Raw genomic sequence first — 12,136 nt, forward strand, 5'->3', positions numbered from 1 at the left:
TAAATTTAGGCCAGATTATGCCTTAATTGGGACTTCTTTACTTATACATACCCTTTGCCTGTTATTAAAAAAAATAATAATAATAATCATACCAGGATTCAGGAAAATAAACTTGGACCATGTAGGTACTGTTTTATAAACTCTGTTTGGGGTTTCTTAAGCCTCTACCTCCCTTATCCACCACTATCTCTCCTTAAAATCTTCCAAACCCTCCTCCCTCCTACCCCACCAAGGTAGTAGAGATAGAAGGTTAGAAGAAACAGGGGTGGAGTTCTTCTTAGCTAGTTCTGGCTGTTTAGACTTGTAAGATTCTTTGGGAAAATACCAATCTCAGTTGTCAGGATATCTAACAGTCCAGCATAACAGCAGCTTTCTACTTTTTCCATTTGTTTCCACAAAGCCTCTTCCTCTTTCTATCTTTCAATTCTGGTATTTATACCCTCACAGAGTCTCAGAGTTAAACTGTCTACAGTAGAAAAGACCACACCCATTTACAAGCTGCATGAGATAATTATCAGGTGCAGCCAAAATAAAAGCACTCTATATCTTCCACTTGGGATTAAAACAGAAAGTAACATAACTGAATTTTTAAAGAAACTAAAACTTCGACTTCAGGACAATGTGTCACAAGGCCTCTTTTTACATCTTCCCAATGTATCCTCATTAGATAAAACTATTTCCTCTTCTTTTGATGTGTATTTGTATATTTAATTAATGTATTGTGAACTGTGGTTGTACCCATCTTTTAGTGTTATTGTGACCCAGGCTCTGATCCTAATAACTCCAATGTGGAGAAGACATTCTGTGGAAGACACAAAAGTTTTTGCCATGGCAGACTTAAAAGCCATTTAGTGTATCTAATTTAATATTGTATACTATAGATACATGGTATATACTCACTTATAACTGGATATTATACATATAAGATAATCATACTAAAATCTGTACACCTAGAGAAGCTAAGCAAGAAGAAGGACCTTGGGTAACATGATCAGTCTTCAGAAGGCAAATGGGATAAACATCAGAAAAAGGTGAAAACAAAGAACAAGACAGGAGCCTAGCACAGAGAGCCTCTGAAAGACTCTACCCAGCAGGGTATTAAAGCAGATGCTGAGACTCATAGCCAAACTTTGGACAGAGTGCAGGAAATTTTATGAAAGAAGGGGGAGATAGAATGGCCTGGAGGGGACAGGAGCTCAACAAGGAGACCAATAGAACCAAAAAAATGTGGGCCCAGGGGTCTTTTGTGAGACTGATACTCCAGCCAAGGACCATTCATGGAGATAACCTAGAACCCTTGCACAGAGGTAGCCCTGGCAGCTCATGGGCACCCTACTTAGGGTAACAGGGACTGTCTCTGATATGAAATCAGTGGCTGCCTCTTTGATCACCTCCCCCTAAGGGAGGAGCAGCTTTACCAGGCCACACAGGAAGACTATGAAAGACAGTCCTGATGAGACCTGATAGGGTAGGTCAGATGTAAGGGGAGTAGGTCCTCCTCCATCAGTGGACTAGGGAAAGGACATGGTAGGAGATGAGGGTGGGGCTACAGCTGGGATACAAAGTGAATAAACTGTAATAAATAAAAATTATAATAAATATATATTATATATTACAAACTGTAATGCACACTTATTGCTTGGGTGCTTTCTTTTCTTCAACCATGGAGGTGAAGATTGTTCTATGAGCTGGGTGAGAAATAACTAGAGAAGTAAAGTTATGCTTTACTCATACTGAGTAAAGTGTAGTGTATCATGTGACTCCTCACCAATGCCATGAACTCTAAACATGCAAAGAGGGCTCTGTGTCATGACAAGTGTTGCTTTGTAGCACAAATTTAAGTAGTTTTATTGTTGCTCTTAAAATAACTGGGGAGGGGAATTAGTGTTCTTTTGTTAGAAATAGTGTGAACAACAGTTTCATATTAAAAGCAAAAAAAGTGATGATGACAAGCAAATTTGTTTGAAATCAATGAAGGTATCAAGGCAGTTGAAGTTATAGTCTACAAAACCTACAGCTGGTCCTCATGTTCTGCTTCTTTGGGGGCATAAAAGCTAGAGAGTAAGGAAAAAGCCTAGATTTTTTTGAATAATATCCTTTAGAATACATTTTAAATATAGTATAATACTAATATTGTGATAAAAATGTGAAAACAATTCATAATCCTTCCACTGAAGAATTAGGTTACTAACGTAATTTTTTATGTAATTTTATTAGTATATATTAGTTAATGTGTTTATCTAGGATATTTCATAACCGGATTTAACTTGCTATGTCAATTGGTCTCACAGTTCTTTAATCAGAGCTAAGTTCTTGTTTGTGACATCAGAAATGAGGTTCTATTCTCAAAATATCATGCATTCTGAGCTGCATCAAAGTATATCAAAATTATTTTAGAATGATATATTCCACCTAATGGTTTACAAGCTTCACTTAGTAAACGTAAAAGTTATGCAGGACACCCTTACACTCTGTATGAAAACCTACAATTCACAATCAACTTTGGGATGCCTTGCAAAATTTGGAATTGCTATATAATGGGTAATTTTGGTTTTGATAGAATGACAAATTGGGTATACGCTCTTTGGACAAATGGAGAAATGCCTCCCAAATCATCAAGCTAAATGCCAACTTGCACTAAATCCAGGAAATGCATGGATTTCACTAATATTCCATTGTTCCTGTGATTCTAATTGCAACCACTGTTGGCATGCTAGTGATTTTAGCTCTATATACATTGACTGACAGATTAGATTACTCAGTCATAACTTTATTCAGAAAGAAATTGATTCCCCTGTGAACAACATCTTCTTTTCTCTCTCTCTACAGAATAGCAGTGCATTTCCTAGGAGAAATCCATGTCCAGTGCCAGCAGTCTGCTTCAATTTCTTACTATCCAGGGATCCTGAGACTCAAACATCTGTGAAATTTCCAATGGCTTCTTCATGCCAGTGGAAAGAAAAATTTCTTGCTTTGATGGCATTTCCAGATGTTTTTAATGCTGCACATATGGCAAGGACCATTCTTTGCTAATAAGCCAGGGGTTTCAAAGAATCACATGACACAACTGAAGTGCGGCAGACCCTGAAATCTATCTGTACATTGGCTTTATCTGAAAAGCATTTATATTCATGGCAACCAATGTAATTATTCCAAAACCTACACATGAGGCTTTATGCAGCATAATGATGAAATAATTCGTAAATTACACTTGGTTTGTAGCAAAAGGAAATGCTTTAATTGCTGACAAGAAACTTTACTACTATTTTCATTTAATATTATGTTTTTGTTTTGTTGCCAACCATTTGTTCTAGTTTGCTTCTCTGTTGCTATAATGAATACTATTACCAAAAGGAACTTGAGGAAGAGAGAGTTTATATAGTCCATCATCAAGAGAAATGAAGGAAAGGGCTCAAGGTAGGAACTCAGAGACAGGAACTGAAGTAGACTCCATAGGGAGACTATGCTTTCTATGATATGTTCACCTTGCTTTCTTATACAATCCAGGACCACCTGCAAAAAAAACTGCCCTGCCTACAGTGGTTTGGACTCTTGCATATCTGTCATTAATCAAGAAATGTCTCACAGATGTCTCTACAGGCCAAGTTGATGGAAGCAATTACTCAATCAAGGTTCTCTCTTCCCAGGTAACTCCAATTTGTGTTAAGCTGACAAAAACTAATTAGCACTATTATTCCCTTGTCAACCTGATACGCAATGCGTTAAGATTAAGCCATAAGATTTTCTTTTTTGTTTATTCTCAAAATCTCATAGTAATATCACTGTATAAAGCATAGAATAACTTATGTTATTTTTAATTTAAAAGACAACATACATATGTACATACACACGCATATACATACACACATATACACAAGTATTTTATAAGTTGACCCTTATGGAACTTGACAAGCAAATGCCAGTCTGTATCTCTGTCAACATCTTAACTTTCAAGATGCTATAACAGTTCTTTAAACCATGAGCACTCAATAAACTTCTCTAGCTCAAAGCTCTAAAATTCTTTCAAAATCCTTGCAAAACTCTCTGTGATCTGTTCCACTTCAGTGATACCCAGCCCTTTTGTACCGATTATACCTTAGTGCTTCTCCACTGCTGTGATGAACACTGTGACCCAAAGTGGGAAGGACAGAGCTTCTTTCATCTTACATATTACAGACCATTGTTGAGGAAGGCAAAGGAAGAACTGAAGGCAAAAACCGAGAGGCAAAGAACTGCCTGAAACAAAGCTCATGAGGAACCCTGCTTCCTGGTTTGTTCCCTGGCTTGCTCACCTTGCTTTCTGATGCAACTCTGGACCACCTACCACAGGGTGGCACTACTAACTGTGGTATGCGCACTTGCACATCAATCATTAAAAACAGACAAACAAAACAAAAAAACCTATTGACATGGCCACAGGCTCATCTGATGAACAGTGCCTTAGTTTAGTTTCCTTCTTCCAAGATAAGTTTAGCTTTAGTCAAGTTGACAGAACAAAACAGCACACACTGGACTTCAGACATTACAGATTTTGTGATCTTGTAATAGTAGAAGTGACAGACAATGCCTTTGTGTATTAATTTGGTTTGTAATAGGCCCTTTGAAAAACCTCAACTCTTCTACTCAGTTATTTTTTTCTTACTCATTTATAAAAATAAATACAAATAGATGGAAGCAATGTATCATTTTATTCTTTTATAAATTGATTCCTTATTTATTCTTTTACATGAATTGTTAAAATATTGCCCCAATCTCAGTCATGCTCCCATTTTTCTATCTACATATACAAATCATTGTGAAAAGAACTCCCAAGAGCAGTGCTAATACAACCATCTAATTTTAATGCTGGCTTTGGTCCTGCGTTTGGGGTATGTTTTCTGCAGTCTGAGAAGTACTGAGTCAGACTAAAGAATTGCAATAATGATCGGGAGGTATTTTAGTAGATGAAACATCAGTGAAGAGCATAAGAACAGTTTCACAGAGAATGTAGAATTTCAACAATCAAAAAAACATTTTCATCCATTTATGTTTCAAGTCTTGGAGACATCAGGGATACAAGGCACATATCTAAACATAGTAAAGGCGATATACAGCAAGCCTATAGCCAACATCAAACTAAACAGAGAGAAACTTAAAGAAATCCCACTGAAATCAAGGACAAGACAAGGCTGCCCACTCTCTCCATATCTCTTCAACATAGTGCTGGAAGTCATTGCTAGAGCAATAAGACAGTTGAAGGAGGTCAAGGGGATACAGATTGGAAAGGAAGAAGTCAAATTGTCACTATTTGCAAATGATATGATAGTATATGTGCGTGACCCCAAAAACTCTACCAGGGAACTCTTACAGCTGATAAATACCTTCAGCAAAGTGGCGGGATACAAAATTAACTCAAAAAAATCAGTAGCACTCCTGAATACAAAAGACAAAAGGGCTGAGAGAGAAATTTGGGAAACAACACACTTCAAAATAGCCACAAATGACATAAAGTACCTTGGTGTAACCCTAACCAAGCAAGTCAAAGACTTGTATGAAAAAAATTTCAAGTCTCTGAAGAAAGAATTAGAAGAAAATATCAGAAGATGGAAAGATCCTCCATGCTCATGGCTTGGCCAGATTAACATAGTAAAAATGGCAATCTTACCAAAAGCAATATCACATTTAAAGCAATTCCCATCAAATTACCAACACAATTTTTTAAAGACCTGGAAAGAAAAATTCTCAACTTCATATGGAATAACAAGAAACCCAGAATTGCTAAAACGATACTCTACGATAAAAGCTCTTCTGGAGGTATCTCCATCCTTGATCTTAAGCTGTACTATAGAGCAACAGTAATAAAACCTGAATGGTACTGGCATAAAAACAGAATGGTAGATCCATGGACTGAACAGAAGACCCAGAAATAAACCCATACACTTATACCTGATCTTTGACAAATATGCCAAAACCATACAATGGAAAAAAGACAGCATCTTCAACATATGGTGCTGGTCTAACTGGATGTCTACATGTAAAAAAATGCAAATAGATCCATACTTATCACCCTGCATAAAACTAAAGTTCAAGTGGATCAAAGACCTCAACATAAAACCAGACACATTAAATCAGTTAGAAAAAAATGGGGAATACCCTAGAACTCATTGGTACAAGAGACAACTTCCTGAACAAAATAGTAAAAGCACAGGCTCTAAGAGCAACAATCAATAAACGGGACCTCATGAAACTGAAAAGCTTCTGTAAAGCAAAGGACACCATCATCAAAACAAAACGACTGCCTACAGATTGGGAAAGAATCTTCACCAACCCTTTTTCTGACAAAGGGTTAATATCCAGTATATATAAAGAACTAAAGAAGCTGAAAAGCAGCAAACCAAGTAATCCAATTAAAAAATGGGGAACAGAGCTAAACAGAGGAAAATTCTCTGTAGAGGAATATAGAATGGTAGGGAAACACTTAAAGAAATGCTCAACCTCATTAGCCATCAGGGAAATGCAAATCAAAATGACCCTGAAATTTCACCTTACACCCATCAGAATGGTCAAGATGAAAATTCGAGTGACCACACATGCTGGAGAGACTGTGGAGAAAGGGGAACCCTCATCCATTGTTGGTGGGAATGTAAACTTGTACAACCACTCTGGAAATCAATCTGGTGCTTTCTCAGACAACTAAAAATAGCGCTTCCTCAAAATCCAGCCATACCACTCCTAGGCATATATCCAAAAGAGGCTCAAGTACACAATAAGGAAATTTGCTCAACCATGTTTGTAGCAGCTTTATTTGTAATAGCCAGAAGCTGTAACAGCCCAGATGCCCCTCAAGTGAATAATGGATACAGAAATTGTGGTATATCTACACAATATACTATTATTCAACAATGAAAAATAAGGAAATCATGAAATTTGCAGGTAAATGGGAGGACCTGGAAAGGATCATCCTGATGAGCAGTCCAAGAAGCAGAAAGGCACACATGGTATATACTCACTCATATAGGTATATAATATAGGATAAACCTACTAAAATCTGTACATCTAAAGAAACTAATCAAGAGGGAGGACTCTGACTAAAATGCTCAATCCCCATCCTGAAAGGCAAAGAGGATGAACATCAGAAGAAGAAGAAAAGAGGAAACAAGTTTGCAATCTGCCATACAGGTCCTCTGAAAGGCTTTGCCCTGTAGACTATCAAAGCAAATGCTGAGAATTATGGCCAATTGTTGGGCAGACTGCATGGAATCTTATGAAAGAAGTGGGAAATAGCAAGATCTGGAGAGAACAGGAATTCCACAAGGAAAGCAACAGAACCAGAAATTTGAACACAGTGTTCTTTCCAGAAACTCATATTCCAACCAAGTACCATGCATGGAGATAACCTAGAACCCCTGCACAAATGTAGCCCATGGCAGTTCAGTGTCCAAGTGGGTTCCATAGTGATGGGAAGAAGGACTGCCTCTGACATAAACTGATTGACCTGCTCTTTGATCACCTCCTCCTGAGAGGAGAGCAGCCTTACCAGGCCACAGAAGATGACAATGCCGCCATCCTGATGAGATCTGATAGACTAAGATCAGAAGGAAGGAGAGGGGGACCTCCCTTATCAGTGGACTTGGGGAGGGGCATGCATGCAGAAAGGGGGAAGGAAGGTGAGATTAGGAGGGCATGAGGGAGGGGTTTATGGGGGGATACAAAGTAAATAAAGTGTAATTAATAAAAGTTTAAAAATTGTAATAAATGATAATAAAAAGGATAAAAATTAGTGACAGAGAAACAGTAAGTGATAGAAAATAATGAAAGGAAATATTTAAGAACAGTGAATCATTTTTTATACCTATTTGTATACTGAACCTAGAAAACAAGGAGGTCAAATGTACAGAGAGGTCTTGATGTGGCAATTTAGGCAGACTTCATCATGGGTCAAAGTCCAGCTCTTCATAGCAGTTGTGAGTTTGTAACTCCCACTGTAAGTATTCACAGACCACACACTCCACTACTAATAAAAATGTGACTTTAGTTATGAGGTTGCTGATGATAGAAATGCTCTTCTGTTAAACTAAATAAGACCAGTGTCTAGTCAAAGCTTATATGTCTAATAGATGACAGTTTACACATCCAGTTCATTACAAAGAAACACAACTTATGGTGAATCATCAATAAGAGCTCTTAATTTTGTAATCTTTTCACATGTGAATAAAAATTAAGTCACATGAATACATATGTATTTGCCAACATGTACGTATTAAAAATTTTTATATTAACCAGAGGCTAACAGGACAAGCTTAATCCAGAGATTTTTCTCTGAACATTATATCTCTCACTCACACCATATATAATTCTTTAAATCAAACCTTATATATAACCAACCATACCCAGTAGAATATATATTTTCTAGGAATTTACTTATTTATCAATTTATTTATTTTCTATCAAATGACTAAGTAGTAAACAAGTTAGAAAAATCAACAGAGAGAATAAAAAGATGAAAAGAAAGAAAACATAAGAGGAGGGAAGAGGAAAAAGGAGTTCATGTCTATCTAGCAGGAACAGGGAGGTCATGGACACAAGAGATGGTTCCAAACAACGTAGCTGGAGACAGAACATGTGATGCTAGGGACCAGATGTGTTCCTAAAAGGGCTCTTGCTGCCACAATCCCTAGGCTAAAATTTGAGGTGGTTGTGTTCCCTTTGCATCTGGAAATCATTTCTTCACAGGTCATGAGACCACCCACGTGTACCCTTACTTTATGTTTTGCATATGTATTGTGTTGATAAACATGAAAACAAAACAAACAAACAAAATCAAAAACAGCTTTCCCTTCTCCTAACATAGTAATCTTTGTTTTAGGTTATTGTGTAATGGTGAAAAACAACAATAAAGAAAAAAAGTTGTAAAACAGTGACTTTGATATAAAAGCACAACAGAAGAAAACAATACAAGTCATAGAAATGTTACAAACTTGAAAACGCTTTGGGATGATGTGGTGGGTTTTACTCTATTAGACATATCATAAGATACATAGTGTCCTTAGAATCTAAGAAATGGCTTTTATTGAAAATTAATTTTGGCTCTTCGTGAATTTCTGAATATATGTATTAATGTTATTATTTTGTTTATTAATTAATATATCTTAATATATATTAATTTTTATTAATTACACTTTATTCATTTTGTATCCCCCCATAAGCCCCTCTCTCCTTCCCTCCCAACCCCACCTTCCCGTTTCTACATGCATGCCCCTCCCCAAGTCCACTGATAGGGGAGGTTCTCCTCTCCTTTCTGATCTTAGTCTATCAGTTCTCATCAAAAATGGCTGCATTGTCCTCTTCTGTGGCCTGGTAAGGCTGCTCCCCCCTCAGGGGGAGGTGATCAAAGAGCAGGCCAATCTGAATATATATTTTTAAGCCAAGATGGGATTGAGCCATCAGTGCAGAGCCAAACACGGCCCAGAGGCCCACGTGTGATCTTCCGTCAAAATAAAAAGCTTCAAGGACTGTTTATGCACCAAACAACAATGCAGCTTTGGTTAAGCACATGAAGACAGTTGGAGTACATCCTTATTGGCGCTGGCAAGTTTTTCTTCTGTAGTTAGGCATTTACTCTGTCTTCCTCCTGAAGCCACTGCTTTAACAACATGGCAGCATGTCCTGGGGCTTCTTTAATTTTTTTAAGGTATATACAGTACATGAAGCAGTAAACTGGATAAAAGACAAGGCAGATTTATGCAAATTATTTAAAAGTCATAAAATTTAAAAGACATTGAGATTTGTAGTGGTGTTCCAAAAAAAAAAAAAAAAATCATTTGTGATAAAAGCCTTTCTTAGGCACTTTTTTTTTTCTTTTTCAAGCAGTGATAACATGTTTACTTAAAACAGGCAAAGTTTCAGATTTGGAAGGTAAGTTATTTCACAATCTATTTATATAAAATGATAATAAAATATTCATTTAAATACTGAAGTTTTCTCTGTATTTCCAATTTATTATATATAGTAAAATCCCCTTCAAATCTACATTATAATCCTAAAAGTATTTATCTTTCTACAACTCAATAAAAAAAAAAAAACACTTAAAAGAAAAAAGTTTTCCAATAAAATTTTCATTCATTAATTCTAGGAAATATTTTTTTCAGACTCATTTTTGGTGGAGTCATTTGATGTTAAAATGCAGTTCCACACTTAAACTTGTTTTTGTTGTTCTAACTGTTTATTGCTAGAGTGTCTGTTCTAGCTTCTCATCTTGGAAAAGTTTCTTCACAACCTGCATCCATCTCTTTCTCTTTCCCTCTCTTTCTCTCTTGTTCCTGATGTATGAGTTGGCCAAGAATCCTATGTGTGTTCTATCTTCATAAATCTCTGTGTGTAAATAATAGGAACAGTTCCAATAGTATTTGACTCAACTTCCCCTGGTTGTTTTAATCCTTCATAATTGTAGCAATGAAAGTAGCTTAAATGTTAATACATTTTTTAAATACTTCACAACTAACCCCCCTTTTTCAAGTGATAGCATGATCTTATAGAACTAATCAAATAAATAACTTGATTTAATATTCATATTAATTCATAAATGAAAACAATATTTTTTTTAAACTGAAAGCTTAGAAATGCTTAAAATGATGAGACAAGATGCACATATCTTTTTGTTATTTTTTTTTCTGGGAAGTTTAGTACATAATACATATGTTTCCAAAGACAAGCAAGTAAAAGTAACCAAAGCCATATATAAGTAGTGAGAAATGAAAGTGACAATGGCATCAGATTTCTCTGAACACAAATGGTAGCATAAAAAAAATGGAACCAAGCTTTCAAATAGACATGGAAAAGTAGAATGGAAAATTGAACTCTTGTCAGTTTATTATTCTGGTGGCAGGAAAGACATTTGTAAACAAACAAGAAAGAAAGTAAATGTTGAAAACGCCATTATTGCTTTACATAAATATTGTATGGATTTAAATTGATGGACTTATTGCATCTGTACCAGATTTAGAGGGTCCTCCTCTCAGGAGAGCACGTGGAAGGAAATTGAAATAAGTGCTATACATTTATATCCATCACAAATAGTTAACTGAATCTTCTTGATACGTAAAAAAATGATTTTCTCCCCAACAATGGATCAAAAGGTCTTTGTAGCCAAGCCTCTGGGACAGTGATAGAATAGCATGCAGATTCTCATGAGGCTGGGGCGCAGGAAGTGCTGTCAACTAATATTTGCTGTAAAATGCTTAATGCTATTGTAAAGAAAATATGAAATGAATACTGACTAGTGCTTCAGAGATATCTTTTGGAATGTTTGTGGGTTTCTGGTCAAAGGTGAAGCTGAGTTGTCAGAATGATTGATTGTTGTGTTTCATCATATCTGTTAGGACCATGCAATTGCAAACAATCTGACACTGGTAAGGACTGTACATGTTTCCCTTTGCACTACACTGCTCTGTTTAGGATTTGCTATTTTTGCTATAAAGTCGTAATGGATGAACAGAAAGAGAGTTTAGGCATTCAGTTGAGTTAAATTGAACAGATTTTTGGTGTATGTAAGCAAAACTACAAGGTTTACTATTGTCATTGAATTGCCTAATTATTTTAATCTAACAACAAATTTGAGTTTTGTCTTCTTTCAGTGTGTTGACTTAGTACAGTTTGTGTTAAATTATGTTTGTGTGAGATTTTGTGATGTAATTTTTCAATGTGGACCTTAGAATTAAATAACAACTGTTATCATGTCTCCTCCAAAATAAATGCATTCTTATTTTTCCTTCATTTTTTTTTTACTTTTCATATTAATAACAGGGACGATGATATTAATGACATTTTGCTATTTTGAGAATTATTATAGAAACAGACTTGAACAGTACCTTGTACAAAATGAGCCTAAGAACTATTAAATATCCATAATCACATATGTTCCTCCTTATGTATGTATACATGCACAAGTTCCCAGCATTTACTTTCCATGTTTTGCTCAACATGTTTAGTTTAAAATCTTTTTTAACTTTTTTCTTTATTAATATTACTTATTACAATTCATTCACTTTATATACGGCTGTAGCCCCCTCCCTCATTTCTTCCTGGTCCCACTCTCCCTCCATCTTCCCCTCTATGACCCTCCCCTAGTCCACTGATAGGGGAGGTCCTCCTCCCCAAA

Source organism: Psammomys obesus, unplaced genomic scaffold (assembly GCF_907164565.1).
Source record: "Psammomys obesus unplaced genomic scaffold, mPsaObe1.curated_primary_1811, whole genome shotgun sequence".
In the NCBI taxonomy this organism is placed as follows: Eukaryota; Metazoa; Chordata; class Mammalia; order Rodentia; family Muridae; genus Psammomys; species Psammomys obesus.